Source organism: Lemur catta, chromosome 1 (genome assembly GCF_020740605.2).
Source record: "Lemur catta isolate mLemCat1 chromosome 1, mLemCat1.pri, whole genome shotgun sequence".
In the NCBI taxonomy this organism is placed as follows: Eukaryota; Metazoa; Chordata; class Mammalia; order Primates; family Lemuridae; genus Lemur; species Lemur catta.
The window spans coordinates 138,380,363-138,397,505 of record NC_059128.1 but is presented as its reverse complement, the minus strand read 5'-3'; the positions used below and the strand labels follow the sequence as shown (position 1 = coordinate 138,397,505).

The window sequence follows — 17,143 nt, the reverse complement described above, 5'->3', positions numbered from 1 at the left end:
CAGAAATCTTACTCAAAATTCAATTCCTGGCTTCAATGTATCTGTTCATGACATACTTTATGCCCCAACTCTTCAAAGCAGTTAAAATAATGTCTTGAAGATATGCATGTTTTACAATGTATCACCCTGATGAGTCTGACAGGCAACAGTATTCATTCATTCAGCAAGTATTTATGGAACATCTATTCTACACCCGCCTAGATGCAGGGTTACAGCAGTGAATGGTCCCTATCCTCCTAGAATCTGTAGTCTGGTACGTGAAACCATGGGGACTCTCAAACACAGCCCCCAACACCCTAGAACACTCCTTGATATCCATTACTGATTATCTCAAGTCAGAGATCAATTTGTATTCCTTTACTAACCTATTTGTTTCAAAATTTGTTGCCGGTTAGATTTTTTCTGAAAGGCCCTAATATGACTCAAGACTTTATCTTGGGCAATCTGGTCAGTTTCAAATAGAGACATCCATTTAAAATGGGAGAATTTTTAAAGAAGGCCTCCAAGATACCTTATGAAATACATGTAAAGGTGATTACATATGTTAATTCTGTATAATTCATAATCTCTCGAATACATGGCTAGTGCTCTATTCCTATGAAGTTTCCCCTTACGAGATATTTGGTATTTAGTTACCTGTGCCTTCAATTTATTTTAAGAAATTATGGTATATAGTGTCTTAGGGAAAAAAGAATTAAGCAACACAATCAAAGCACAAAAGCAGAAAATATAGCAGGCACAAATACACCTGGTCAGAATATTAATATTCTGTAGGACACTTAAGTATCTGACAAAGTCATGCACGGAAGGAAACAAATCAGCTCTATGGGAACTCAAGCAAAACATAATTACACAACTAATAATTAAAGTGTCAGACTACCTCAAACAACAATAAAACTCATAACCATAAACTTATCAGACAGGGGGAGGGGACAAAACAGGAGCAAAAGCAGTTTGTGAAGCTGCAAAGGCACACGGGATGTGCAACAAGAAACCTGCCCTTCGGTGACAAGGGCATCTAGCAAGTGCAAGCCCCCTCCTACCAGCAGCCACAGAAAAGGCAACAAAATGATTCTACGTGGTTAAGTGGCCTGACACTGCACAACTTATTTCCTCTTTATGGGCACCCAAGTGAGGCCTTTTGTATAAAAATGAAGGGGTTGGATTATCTGAGATTCATACATTGCTCTACCAGTCCACGAGGCTGTATTGCAAAAATTCAACACACCCCAGGCAGCCTTTTTTCCTAAGTAGAAGATAACCACGCCTATCCAGTCTGAAAGTAATTACATTTTGAAACAAAGGGGGTACAATCAAGTCTGTAATAATACCCCCGGTTCTCCAAGACTTTAACATCAGTTTTGCGAGGCAAGCCATAGGTAGATGGAAAGTTCACCCACAGTACTCAAATATAAAAATGAAGTGCCAACCAAGCAGTAGAGGAATTACAAAAATTCAGTGAACACTAAAGAGAAAGAACACTTCATGGAGGAATTATTTCATCTCCATCAGGGGAAATCTTAGGACAAAGGTGAGAAGGTCAAAACATATACGGTGTGTTGGAACCACTAAGAATAGAGCCAGGACACAATGCATGCCTTCAGCACTTGGGTTTTTACCTTATTCATTCTTTCCCCCCTCCTGTATGTGGGTACGTTGAGTTGAGCCAGCTCCGCGAGATCGCTTCTCAGGGTAGACTAGGGCAGAGCCCTTTTTACATCTGTGTGGAAGTGGCTAGTGCTTGAATCCTAACCTTAACGTCATCATTGCCTATATAACAAGGTAATATGCCACCAACAAAAGCAGCAGATGTAAACCCACAATTTGAGATTAAAAGAGGAAAAGCAAGCATTTCCAAAGCCCCAAAATCAAATTTTTTTAATTCTAAAATTTTAAGGATTATTCTATTCTCATAGAGTTGCATCATTCTCCACTACCACCACCACCCACCCCCACCGCCTTTTAGTTAAATCCTTTCTGGATAAAACTCTCAGTCCTCAAATTTGTTTTACTAGTTCCTTAAAACATTCCCTTGGTGTATTGCAGCAGCTCTGTTTATCAAAAGACTAATATAAATAGCAGGTCAACAAGACTAGACAAGGAAAACACAAAACTCGTTTGACAACTGGAGCCAAAAACATGTTCCTATGAGTGCAAGAGAAACCACCACCTGCCCGTGTAGCCAGACCTGTTCAATCACAGCAATCAGATGTTCCCAATATAACCTCAATCCACGGCCCTCTTTCCCTTCTTCCCACCTGAAAGACATAAGGACCTTTGAAGCCAACTAGAGATTTGGACTACGAATTTATCTAAATTAAGTTCAAGACCTTCAACTCTCATATTACAGCTGAGTAATAACTATCAAAAGTGTGATTTAATTACCACAAAATTAGCACAGCCACATAGGTGAATACTAGAGCCCGTTCTCACTGAAAATCTATGATACCAAACAACTCGCAGGGCAAAGTCCACGTGGTTACGTGGGTGTTTGTTTTGATGGGAAACCTCCCGGCCCCATCCCACAGTCACCTGATATTCCTGCAAAAACATGTCCCTATGCTGGATGGATAAAGGAACAGGACTGGCACCAAAATTTTAGTTCATGGTACAAGGTATGTTAGGAAACAATTTCTCCCTGGAGTAAATAAACCTAGTTTGTTTTACTGACATTCTTATTTTTTTTAAATACACACACACACACACACACACACACACACACACACACACACACACATATATGTATGTACACTAACACATTTTGGTTTTGGTTTTTCTTAACTTTTTAAAAGTTTGCTTTGTAAATAATGCCATTTTGTACTGAATCAAAAATTCTTCTCAACTCACCTAAAATAGTATTTATAATTAAGATATATGCCTGAATATATACCACTAATATCATAAAAATGTTCCCAAATTATGTAGTAAAGCTAACTCCACCATAATTTAAACAAAATAATTTCCCTTTAAGGACTGTCACCCTCAATTAAAAGCCACAACATTAAGATGAAGTAAACACTTTTCAGGCTAATCAGAGGGCATTTCATAGAACTTTGTGCTGCATTATACCAGAAAAGCAACAGAAATATCTTGAGAATGGTGATTAAATACTCAAAACACCCTTGAAATAGCTTGCGTAAATGATACTGAGGCAAACCTGACTCAATTAGTAAATCTTAAGCAACGTCACTCTTCACCAAGACCAATGGGCGACCAAAAGAAATCTACTGCAGAGCTGAGGAGATTGCATTCTAAAAGTAACAGAATTCTAATCTTCAAAATTAAGTTATTTCTTCCCTATCCCTCCACCCTGTCTTTGAAAAGAGTCAAACAACTGAGAATAACAGGCTGTAAAGTAAACCATGTGAGCAGAACAACAACAGAGACTGACTCCCCAGGAATGCTTCAACTGCACACACAGGGTGTGCCCGGGCAGCGAGCAGCAAGCAGGTAACCCGACCCTGGTGTCCAGCCTAGCACAGCTGCTGGGCAACACCGTGACACTCCCAGGTGGAGCCAGAAGGGGAAACTCTGAGGAGGGGGTCGAGAGCACTCCCAGAGAGTGTCCGATGTCCACAAGTGATGTGCTAGGTGACCAGGGGGCCCATCCACTCACAGGGTACCTGGGGACCAAAGCATCCCATATTCCACATCTCAGATCACACGCACAGCTGTAACGGGCGTCTCACAGTTGTCAGAGCCCCAGCTTTCACCAATTAGCATAAAATTAAAGAAGAAATCCAGTCTGATAGCCTCAGCTATCTGGTGGAAGATATAAATAAAGCGTTAAGTATCACTGCTAATCCACATTCTATGAAAAAAACATTTCTGGGTTATACCAATACTGTCAATTAAGCAGATATTAAATTGTAAATATAGCAACACTAGGAAATCAATGGCTTTAATATGGTCTAAACTGCATCAAGGAAGATTTCGCCCATCCCCATGCTGTCATTGTCACCCTTGCTGTTTCCACTGGTTGTCACCTGCACAGGAAATAAATTATAGTGCACCTAGTCCATGTTTTAATAATAAACTGGCTCAACGCTTCTGCACAGGGCAGCAGGGTATACTACGAACATAAAAGACACCCACGGAGGTGTTGTGACAAGTGAGGACTGAAGAACCAGCCTGGCCACTTACTCTCAAGTGACAGCAGGTTGGGGTTCGGCTTGATGTCTGCACAGCGCCCTACAGTCGTTCCCTCTCAGGCTTCACGGTGGGACACACCGGCCCCCACGCCTCCTGTGCACACCTGCCCCACACGTCTTCTGTCCTAGGCTCTAACACCTGTATAAGGGCCTCGACCACAAAGCATTGTTTAAAACCATCTTTCAAGCCACAGAATCATCTTTACAAAGTGTGGATGAGGGCAGAGAGGGCAGGATGTTAATTTAATATTCCCATCTGCCAGATACACATATTGAACATAATGAAATATTTACTGGTCTGGGATTTGCTTCAAAATGATGGGATGGAAATAGTTCAGGGATATAGAAAAAACAAGATTGGCCAAAAATGTTAATTGTTGACGTTGGGTGAAAGATACGTAGAGGTATGTTATTCTCTTAACAACTGTAATGTATCTGAAATTTTCCCTTAAAAGAAATAATTTTAAAAAACACATCACTCTGAAGGAACATATTTTTTATTTATATGTATCCAACGAAACCGTATAAGAAAAGTCATCAATGAATGACAGCTGAGACAGACACAAACACTTCCCCCACTAACAGAGCCATTATGCTTCTTTTCTGGTTGCTTTTTATTTTCTGTAAAGGAACACAATGCCTTTGATTTCTGTAACTGACTCCTCAAATTTTAAAGTCAACATGTGTCTCAGCTAAAATCATAAACGTCTTTCAGCTTGGATTACTGATTATTCCAAGCCATGTTTTAAAAAACAAAATATATTCCATACAATCCTATCATGGTAATTAATCTCAGCTTTATGATGTCAGCAAACTTGAACTTCCTATTTTTCACAGCTGTTCTCTGCTGGCAGGGGGAAAAAAACCCAACTACTTCATACATTTTGCATCATCCTAGCACACTGTTTTAAAATATGCTCCAGTATCGATCGGAGGCATTGAAGGTGCTGCACCACACCGCAGGGAAGCAGGTACCAGGGATGGGGGTGGCGTCTTTAGGGGCTGTCTACACAGACCTCAGGCAGGTTAATCACTCAATAGAGGGCACTGCGGACTGGGAGTCTGGCTTGAGAGCCCCTTTGAGTGTCAAGTTTGAGTTCCCATGTCTGTTACTTCTATTAAAACCCAAAGCCGCCAGCAGAGGGCACTCTACGAGCATACAGATTCCTATTCTTACGGAGGGAAATGGGAGTTCTTACATCATTGAGGCAAAAACTTTTTCCTTTGATAGAAACAGCATCTCACTCTAGGAGGGAAATGGGAGTTCTTACATCATTGAGGCAAAAACTTTTTCCTTTGATAGAAACAGCATCTCACTCTATCAGGCAGGCTGAAACAATAGGCACGAGCCACCGAGTCCAGCTAATGTGTTTACTTTTTGCAGAGATGGGGTCTAGCTACGTTCCCCAGCCTGGTCTCAAACTTCTGGCCTCAAACACTCCTCCCACCTCAGCCACGCAAAAGTCCCAGGATTACAAGCTCAGTGAGCGACCACGCCAGGCTCCAAAAACACGTTCTTAATGGAACCTTCATATCCACCATGGGGACAGTTTAATCAGAAATTCAAATAAACCCAAGTGTTCACAAGAAAATACAATCTCTGGAGGCTACAAGATGTATCCTATACTGTTTAAAATACTTTTCTAGATAGCACTCTTCTTAAGGTTTAAAAAAAAAAAGTCAATGCAACGTGGTCGGAAAAAAGCATTGGGATCTTTGGCTTTCTCCATGCAATTAAAATTACCTTCCAGGCCAGGCACCTGGGAGGCCGAGGCGGGCAGATAGTTCGAGCTCAGGAGTTCAAGACCAACCTGAACAAGAGCGAGCCCCGTCTCTATTTAAAAAAAAAAAAAAAAATAGAAGGCCGGGCGAGGTGGCTCATGCCTGTAATCCTAGCCCTCTGGGAGACTAAGGCAGGAGAATCCTTCAAGCTCAGGAGTTCGAGACCAGCCTAAGCAAGAGCCAGACCCTGTCTCTGCTAAATATATATATATATATATATATATATATATATATATATATATATATATATATGTGTGTGTATATATATATATGTATATAAAGAAATTAGCTGGACAACTAAAATTATATACAAAAAGTTAGCTGGGCATAGTGGCACATGCCTGTAGTCCCAGCTACCTGGGAGGCTGAGGCAGAAGGATCGTTTGAGCCTAGGAGTCTGAGGTTGCTGTGAGCTAGGCTGACGCCACGGCACTCTAGCCAGGGCAAAAGAGCGAGACTCTGTCTCAAAAAAAAAAAAAAAGAAAGAAAGAAAGAAAGAAAAGAAATTAGCTGGACAACTAAAAAATATACAGAAAAAAATTAGCCAGGCATGGTGGCGCATGCCTGTAGTCCCAGCTGCCCGGGAGGCTGAGGCAGGAGGATCGCTTGAGCCCAGGAGTTTGAGGTTGCTGTGAGCTAGGCTGACGCCACGGCACTCACTCTAGCCAGGGCAACAGAGCCAGACTCTGTCTCAAAAAAAAAAAAAAACTTCCAAATAATGGCCATTTGTAAAAGCTTGTAGGAGCACCCACTCATTTATAACAGTGGAGACAGCACTATTGTTTATTTCCCTTCAATGTTCTTACATGAGTTGGTTTTTTTAAGCTCATACATTTGTAAATTTCTAAACTTCCTAGTAAAAAAATTAAGTAATATGTAGTAGGCCACCCTCTTCCTAATCCCAATAAAATATTTAAAATGTTTTTCCATGTTAGACAAGGAATGTGCCAACTTCGTAACAAGCATTGAGGGAGGCACATCTCACGCACGCTCGTGAAAACCCAATCATCCTGCTTATGAACTACAAAAGGATTTATTTAAAATAATTTGATTAGGGCCACAATAAACATAGCACATAGAACCACAGGAGATACTACAATGGAAAATAAATAAATATATATATATATGTTAAATTGGCTAGTTTTCATCAAGCCCAGGAATTAGAAAATGGACCATGAGATATTTTTGTTTTTCTCTCTACTGCTATGCTGTACTATTAACTCTTAACCCCAAAGGCTGGAGGCTGGGTGAGGGAGAGCTCTGGGGACAGATAAGACAACTCACCGTGCTACACGTCACACGGACTACCGGACGCTGTAATCCGAGGGACAAAGAAAACAAGCTCTGGAGCAAATGCCCAAGCAGCAGAAACACCAGAGCTTTTAAAACCAGCTTCACGAGCTACACAGCCTCTGTCAATAAATACGGAGCCTCAGCTCGTTCAGCACGACCAACAGGTGTTGCCAATGAAGGACCCAGCTGGAGCAAATCACTCGACCTCGCTCTGCCTTAATTTCCCTCATCTGAGAACAGTGAGTAACAAGAGCACCCAATGCACAGAGTTGTTAAAATGGTAAAATAAGTCAAAAATTTTAAAAGCTGTCAAAATAGCTCAAGGCATTTAATTCACTGCCCAATAAGTATGAGTTGCCATTATCACGAGCCAGGATTTCTACCCTTTGGGGAGAATGATACCTAGTGTTAATCCATCTCAAAAGGGAAGGAGGGAATCAACGATGCTTCTCAATCCTGGCTGTATCAGAAACACTTGGGGAGCTTTACTAACCAGCTACCCACCACCCCAACCTAAACCAATTGAATTAGTAACCCAGCCCAACACCAGGATTGCAACTGAATAACCAAAGTTGCTTGGCAAATGGGCAGATTCTCTAGTACACCTAAAACATTATTTGCTCGATGTGGGCAAATTCAACTGTGTTGAGTGTATACACACTTGTGGTTTAAAAAAGAAAAAGATCCCACATTCTAAGTTGTATAGCAGCTAACTGCAGTACCTAAGTATACATTTCTTTAGACTGGAATTTGGTTAAAGTTCTTTCCAGCTTTAAAGATGCATATAGGTAATCAATTAGCACTGTGAGGATTTCTGCCTAAAATGTGTTCTAGCCATCAACAGATGCCATAGAGCTTCCTAAAGCTCTCAGCTCTGTTTTTATACTTAGAGCAGACAGAGTCAATGGTTTCCTAAAACAAAAGCCTCTCTCTCTCTCTCTCATGTGTATAGGAAAGGCCAGCATTCCGTCTCTTTACTGTCCCTCCGCCCTGAGCACAGACGGAAGAGGGGCTTCTCCCCCCGGCCTCAGGATGTCTCAGAGCCCTCGGCTACTGGCAACCTTCCTCGCTTCTCTGTGGACTGGGAATCATCTAGTCTTTGCTTTGCCAATAACTAGCCGGGTATACTGAGGCAATTATCCACTCTGGTCATTTCCCCACCTGCAAAATAAAAGGGTAGCACAAGATGTAAGGGCCCCTCTTAACATCATACCATCCTCTGAGCCCACAAAAATCAGACCACCCATCCCCACTGCACACGGTGCGCTGGGCTGTGACATCATTCTAAGAAGCCTAAATACACTGGCCCAACAGTCCTAAGTGCATGTGTTCATGGCGGCCGAGGGAGCCAGCGAGAGGTGCGGGATGGGGTGGGTTCCTGCCCCACGGAGAGCACACACCACAGCTAAGGGGCAGAGCAGGGTGGGCGCCTGCCCCACCTGGGCTCCCCGGGTCCTGGGAAGAGCTGCATGTTCTGATGTTTTCTGTGGCAGCTTCTCATTTTCTCAGGCTGGCCATGACACATGACACTAAAGCAATGCTGTCCAAACCACCTCTCTACAGGCAGAGGAAGCCTGCCGGGAACCCCAAGTCAGTCTCCTTCCAGACTGCTGGAACCTGAAAGTGCAAAACACCACCCCACCCGTGTTTTGTAAAGAGGCCAACGTCCATTTAACTGAAGCAACGAGAGAGACTGCTGTGTTTATTTCTTTCAACCAAAACAAAAAAAAAAAAATCAAGTTTATATACATGGTGATTTATGGACACTTTGAAGCCTTTAAGATTTTCTTTCTGTCCCTGGTCTTACCTCTCTCCATTCCCAATCCTACACACCATTGCTGGAATAAAATTCGTCCAGCCCTGTTGTTAAACGCTCTCCTGTTTCAGAATGAAAAGCAGGTTTCCCTACTGTGCATGATATAGGTATTCGACACCCCCATCCACTCACCCTGCTCCAACCAACCCTTCCATCCTCACTCACAACCATTCATTGGGCACAGTCCTCTAAGGCACCTGATATCTGACAAGCAGTGTTCAACAATGTCAACCCTCAGCCAAGCACAGTGGCTCACACCTGTAATCCCAGCACTTTGGGAGGCTGAAGGGGAAGGGTCACTTGAGCCCAGGAGTTTGAGACCAGCCTGAGCAACATAGTGAGACCCTATCTCTACAAAAACTTTTAGAAGTTAGCCAGGTATGGTGGTGCACACCTGTAGTCTCAGCTACTCGAGAGGCTGAGGCAGGAGGGTCACTTGAGCCTAGGAGCTCAAAGCTGCAGTGAGTTGTGATCAGGCTACTGTGCTCCAGCCAGGGATATAGAGTGAGACCCTGTCTCAAAACAAACAAAAACAATGTCAACCCTGAGACAACATAAGACCCTTGCAATGCATTCTGGATCAAAGGCCAGGTATATGAAGTCTATTTTACCAGATTCTGGGTATTTTGAGGCTTAATAGTGTGTAAAATGGATCTTCATTTTCCTCAGTAATTAAACACAGTTTTTAGAAAACCCTCTCAAATTTAAGCTCTTGAATATCTAACAAAATTATATAGTGCTTCCAATACATACAAACATACTTCAGGAAACCAGTGCATTAAAGAGCAAATAAAATGTCTAAAAGATTCTGACACTAAATTAAGTGTCATTTCTGGACATTTTCATAGATTAGAAAAATAGCCACATTAGTAGCCAGCTAGTCCCACATGCTGAACACTTCCACAGACTGCAGTGACATAGTGGCACTTCAGAAAGAAAGCAGCAAACTTCTCTCCAATCCTCATATGTATCACAACACATGACTAATAAAAGACCAGTAAATACATACCCCAAAGTACTCTCCACTTGAAAATGATACACTTCTATTTATCCTGATGCTACACTAACCAGTTTACAGTTAGTATTAATATGTCACACTGTTGCCTATATTCAAATGTTCCCAATTTAGATGAAGTCACTGCCAGCTCCAGTGAAAGTATTTTATCATCCAGCAGAATACAACCATTTCTGTACCTGTTGTTCCTTTCTCGCTGCCTAGAAGCAGCAATCAAAAAATCCAAAATTTTCAGGAGGTACATTAATTTTTAAAATAGTTTGTCATAATGAATGTAATTGCCTGGGTTTCACATCAGACAAGATTCCAAACCATCCTTATACAGTCACGTGCCGCACGATGACATTTTGGTCGATGACGGTTGATATAAAGACAGTGGTCCCATAAGATTATAATACCGTTATTTTTATTGTGCCTTTTCTATGTTTAGGTATGTTGTAGATACACAAACACTTACCATTGTGTTCCAACTGCCTACAGTATTCAGTACAATGACATGCTGTACAGGTTTGTAGCCTCGGAGCAACAAGCCATATGCCATACAGCCTGGGTGTGCAACAGGCTGTACCATCTAGATTTGTGCAAGTACACTCTGAGGTTCGCACAGTGACAAAACTGCCTAATGATGCATTTCTCAGAACCAATCCCTGTCCTTAAGCCATGCATGACTCTAAATACAAACCCTTAAAATGCTGAAAGCAGCCTGCTTTTTAAAAGATACAGTGCTACTCAAAAGAGCTGTTGTGAGAATTTGAAGTATTCTATATGTAGAATGGAGGCTACACATCTTTAAATAGTATAATTTGATTTAATATAGAAGAGTCTGCTACAATAACCTAGCCTGACAAGTAAGTGCCCAGAAAAATTTCCACTTAATTAAAAATACACGAAGGAAGTTGCACACACAGATTAACTTTATTATGCAACAAGCAGTCTCAGAGAGGAGCTGGAAATCTGACAGCAGCCCAGCTAGTTCACGGTGCTTCACTCCTGGCTGTTTGTGTGCTCATCTGTAATCCATCCATCCCCAGGGAGAGATTAAATTTGAAAAGATGGACGAAAAGCACATCCACTGCCACCCCCTCAATCAAAATCAGGGGCTTTTTCAACATGTGTTTTGGAGAGTTTTAATAGGTGGTATAGCCTGAATCAGAACTGAAGAGCAATTCATAAAGAATTTTAGTGTGTTTCTTAACATGCTCAATAAAATAATTTCTCAAGGCTGTATCCAGACCTAAAATAGTTGTTAAAGGCCAACATAAACCTGATACCAAAATCAGATAAAGACACAGGCGCAAAAATCATTAACAACATATTATCAAATGAAGTCCAGCAATATATCAAAAAGCAGCAGCTGGGATACAAAGGCATCCTGTCTACAACCACAATTCTCCCTTTTTCTCTCTCAAAATCCAAAATTTTTCTTTTGTCTCTTTACAGGATAAATTAACTAGATCTGGAAACTAAATTAATTAATGAGTTTTCCGATTGAAAAGCTTTCACTATCTGCGGTACCACAAACCTGCATAACGAAGGATTATTTTTTAATAATAACCTATAAATCAGGAGTAGAGAAATCAAATGCTAAAACAGAGGATGACACCAAAGGCAGTATCCAAAACGCACTCCATGAGGTCTTGCACCGTGGGCAGATGTGGGTCACAGGTGCTGGAAGGATTCCAGCAGCCCAGAGGAGGAAGGAGTCCCCTTTAATGAGCACATAGGTATAAAAAGAGAGCCCCAACTATTTCTATACCAGAAAGAAACTTCTCTTGTGGACTCTCAAAGAGAATGCCGTGTATGACATAGTAAACCAGTCTTTCAAGGCATTCTTTATAAATCCAGCATTGAGTTGGACAGGTATGCTTATTGTAATGTCTCTCAATTGAAGGGAAATGACCTAATCCCAAAAGCAATGGGGAGGTGGGGGGAGCAGCCCATAATTTGGTCTGGTTACATAGCTCTATTGCTGTCAGTTGCACAACTTTGTTCCCCAGACTTAAGAATTTTACAGCTACAAATTTCCTTAGGCAGGGTCTCCATACGATAAAGATATTTGTGTATACATAATGATGAAGTCATCAGTATAAGCATCTACTGAATATGCTTTGAACTATTTCTTTATACTTTTTTCTCTCTTTGCTTTATTATCTTATTCACAAAAGAAATGTCAAAATATAAAATTATGACTTATGACTGATCATCTTCTTTTAGTTACTCTTCTATAGAGCAGGTCTGAGCCTTAAGCTGCAATACAGACAATGTATGCAAAGAAAATATATTCTGGTATGAGAGCTTCAGCTGCCCTATAAACTTCAATCAAAACTCTTATCTGGAGGGCTGGTCTTTTACATCCTTTTATCTTAACTCTTTTAAAATCTTAGTCCTTGACAGTAACTGCTGACATTGACAGGTGTAAAAGTTACACTTACTGCTTTAGTGCTTACTAGAGTAGGTGCTAAGCAGGTATCACGCTACCTGAACTATTGTTCCAAGTTTGTTTCAAAGCAACGCAAAAACCTATAGCCATCTGTTCTATGAAATTAAGATTCTTCATAAAACAGCAACACTTTTTTAGGTCATAAAAGAATATAAAATAATTATTTGCCATTAAAGTCACCGGACAGTAAGAGATTGCAAAAACTCTGGAGATCAACAGCAATGGAGAAAAGTTAAGGTTCAAAATCAAATGGTAACTTTTTCAAAATCCAATAGTAATTGGACAGCAAGATCTAAAACTTCCAACTTCTAACTTCTAGTCCAATTTTTTTTTTCAGCATGCCATACATGTTTTGCCAAAATCCTTATTTTTAATTTAAACCACAGGGAAAGTAAATACTGTAATGAATTTGCAAATATTTACAAGAGGTAAGCAAAGAAAGTCAGCCTAATAAATTCAGTGAGACAAGTATTAACATAATGGGAAAAAATTCCAAGGGACAATTTTCTCAGCTTCTCAGAATTGATAGGTTAAGAATAAAAGGCAGAGAAGAATTTTGCAAGACTAACACTCCAAAGGAATAGCAACTTGCAAATTTATCAGCTATTAATCTTTCCTTAAGAAATATAAACAGCAGGGTATTTTCCCTGTCTCCCACTTTAAAAGACCCCCACCAAAGAGCTATTAGAGGAATTGAAACTACTGCACAGTCACCAATAATATTTTAAAAAGCACAGCCAAGCCCGACAATATAGTTCATGTTATCTGCTCAAGTAAATGCAAAAGCAGTCAAAGGGAAGACATTCTAGGGCAGAAGTTCTTAAGTAAATTGCACGACCACCCACCTGCCCACTACAAAATGTCTTCAAAGTCTCTTTTGGAGTACTTTGATTTTATTTTTTAAATGCATATGAAATTTACGTCTTATTCCATAATATCTGCTTTAATGAAACAAAAGCTGAACCTTCAGATAAATGGACAACCATCCTTGACAAACCCACACCTCCCCGAGCAGTGCTCATAGCCAGTGTGAGGCACACCCTGGAGTGTGGCTACAAATAGCGGCTGTCTGAGAGAGCCATGCCCCTCAGCACCAAGCAAGGGGCTCCCAGGAGATGCTCCTCTGTGACCAGTGTCTCTGCCCCACCCCCACCTCATTCTTTGGTTCCCACTCTCTCTCCTGACCTCTAGAGGAAGTGAGGTGACACTGCAATAGAGGAGTGTTGTGCCAAGGTCAGACAATGAAACATGAAGTTTCTCAAGAACACAGGTGGTGGGCAATACACCTCTACCAGCTACAAACATAGAAGTATCAATTACCATTACAATGAAACATTGGCTTCCCTGTACTTAGACTTTATACCAAAGTTCAAAGATAACACCATTAATCACTACGCACAAAGGCATGACTAACCAACCAGTCACCTCCCGGTTGCACATGGAAGTGGAACTTTCCCAGTATCGCTGACAGTAGGTGTTGAAAGTGCCATTATAATCACTCTTCTCAGAATTCTTTAAGACAAAATTTAAGGGGAAAAAAATTTGTTTACTAACAGTTGTCTTAAGATTTTAATGCAAATATACTTCCATGCTGTCACTAATGAGAAAAAGGATCTGATTTAAAAAAAAAAAAAAAACAACTAGTGACAAGCATGATTAGAGTTTTTATCAGGCATTTATTCTGGTAAGCAGACTCAAACTTAATGTAAACCATCTTTCTCAAAACCCCTAATATAAAGCTAACTATAATCCACCAAAAAAGAGAATAAATTATGCCTCTGTAAAGGAAAAATCAGAGCTGTTTTCTATTTATTTCCCATTGACAAAATGAACCCCATAAATAACAAAACAATCACTGATTCAGAGGGAAAAAGTACAGAGTATGAAAGCAAACCATACGGCTTTAAAAGCGATAGAGAATGAACTGCAAAATAAAACGTTTTCTAATTTCCTAATTTAGAATGTTACAATTTCTTAGGTTCAAAAAAAATCCTTTAAAACATGTCTATCATAATGCAACCCTTGAAAAATAAACATGTTACAGCAACAAAGTACTTTCTTTTATTTATTTATTGATTGATTGATTGATTGATTGAGACAGAGTCTCATTCTGTTGCCTGTGCTAGAGTGCCATCGCATCAGCCTAGCTCACAGCAACCTCAAATTCCTGGGCTTAGGCGATCCTCCTGCCTCAGCCTCCCGAGTAGCTGGGACTACAGGCATGTGCCACCAGGCCCGGCTAATTTTTTCTATATATATTTTCAGTTGCCCAGCTAATTTCTTTCTATTTTTTTAGTGGAGACGGGGTCTCCCTGTTGCCCAGGCTGGAACAAAGTACTTTCTAAAGGCACATGGATAATACACTTCTGCATTTAAAGATCTGTCAAATTACTATCAGTGAAGATTTATTCATATAAGAAATGCATGGGCACTTGAAAAACAAGACACTAAACAAAAACTTCAGATGCTGTGTCAAAACAATTGGCCCTCCACTTGGGGGGATGTGGGGAAGACATCAGATTTCTACCTTAGCAAACACAAAATCAATTCCAGATGAATTTAAGATTAGATTCTAAATGTTTTCTTTTATTATTTTTAAAGCATTTGATTTAAAAATTGAGAATATAATTTGCAATTGGAGGTAAGACCTTCTTAATGCAAGACACTAGATGTTAAAATCCCAAAGCCAGAAAGTTTAAAATTTCTGTACAGAACATGGTATATACCATTAAAAAAAAAAAAAAAAAAAAGCTAACCAGCAGAAAAAAGACAGAAAATATATTTTCAATGCGTATCACAGTTAAAGTTACTCCTGTTACTTGTAAGAAAAGTAACTCAAAAGAAAAATGGATAAATACATAGGAAATTCTGAGGCAAAAATATTAGCATATAAGAAAACAGTAAAACTCACCAGTGCTAAAGGAAATGGAAGCAATGATGTACCACTTTTTGACTATCCAACTGACAAAAGAAAATAGTAAGGAAATAACCTAGTATTTACAAGAGGCAGAGAGACAAATTATTTTTAGGGCAATTTGTCAATATCTAATAAAACGTAAGATGTACACTTCCTTTGCCCCAAGCTACTCATCTGTAGGAAAACTTTCATACACAGGAATAGATCTAAGATGCTGTAGGAGTTATTTTTAGCAGAATATCTGAAAAAATATATTATTATCATTGGAGGAAGAGTTACATAAGTAATGATAGCTCCATATTACCAGATACTCATGCAATATGCAGCGATGATTTCAGGAGTTCTCACTAGATGCAAATTGAAATCCTGACTCAATCTGACATTGAACCCTAATGTGACTAACCACAATCCGAATTCTCTTCCTCCTTCTCAAACGATCTGTTCCAACACAACAGATCTGCTTGCCAGCCCCCAAATCTGGCTTAGGCTTTAAGCATTCCATTGCCCTGACTTCATCAGCAATGCCTACCAAAATGTTACCTAACCTTACCAAATGGGCTTCAGAGGTTTCCCCTGAGAAAACAAAGATGTATGCAATTATTTATTCAAAAGGATTCCCATCAGGCCTTTTTTAAAAAAAAAAAAAATTGAAGCAATTAATCCACCTTATTTTTCTATTCATTTCAAAGTAAGTGGCAGATGTCATTACACTTTGCCTGTAATCATTTTAGCAAGGCAATATATGCACTGTAGTAGAATCCCAATTTTTTTAAAAGAAATATGTTATATCTGGTATATATTCCACTTGTGTAATGACCTTTTTCTTAAGGTGATAAAAATTAGTTTTTCTTCGTATGCATTTTTTTCCAAAGTGTTTTGCACAAGGAATTAAGACTTATAAAATCATACCCAAATCGAGTCATTCTGAAAGAAGGAAAAGTATTAAAAAATAAGTAGCCCAAGAGAGCCACTCTCATCTTTTTCTTTTCTTAAAAAAAATAAGTTTTCAAAGGAAATGCAATATTTGCAACTGAATGTACACATTCAGATTTTTGCCCCACCAATGAAACATTTCCTTTTCTTTTGCCTAAAATTGAAAACAGAACATAACAAAAAATAACCAGCACTGACGGTATAATCTAATTCTCATGCTAAATTTTTTAACAACATTAAACCTTTGAACAAAAATTCATTAAGTTAGACACATTGAATCCCACTTGTTTATTCTAGCTTTCCCTTGACCAGCCTGTAGGCTGAGAGTGATAGAGTATGTCACATCTTGCAGCAGGGCTTTATACCACTACTGCATTCTTTATTACAAGGAAAACACCTGAGGCCACCAATTTCAAACCACAAAAATACAGTTTTTACACCTAACCCTTGCATTACACACAAACAACAACAACAAAAATCTCTATTGAACAGTCCCACTACATGTGCACTCAGATATCTCCAATTCTCTTTTCTAATGCCAGTTTTGCCTGCTAATGAAACACATCCCAATTACTTTGAAACATTTTTCTCCCACTATTTTATTATGAGACTATTCAAACCTATGGGAGAATTACCCTATGAATACCCACACACCCACTATTTAGATTCCATACTTAACAGCCTGCCACATTTGCTTTATCCCAAATCTACCCGTCCAGCCATCTCTCTACCCACACTGTTATTCCATCTCATTTTTTTAGGCATTTCAAAGTCAGTGGCTGACATCAGTACACTT

General features: G+C 39.8%; 1 protein-coding gene and 1 non-coding gene across 18 annotated transcripts in view; both read right to left on the bottom strand.

The window, feature by feature from the left end:
- The window catches only part of PARD3 (par-3 family cell polarity regulator), a 568,085-nt gene that overhangs the window by 490,981 nt on the left and 59,961 nt on the right, over window positions 1-17,143 (bottom strand). The window lies entirely within an intron of this gene.
- LOC123630925 lies at window positions 6,863-6,966 on the bottom strand. The gene has a single exon (XR_006732855.1). It is a non-coding gene; the product is annotated as a small nucleolar RNA U13 (small nucleolar RNA).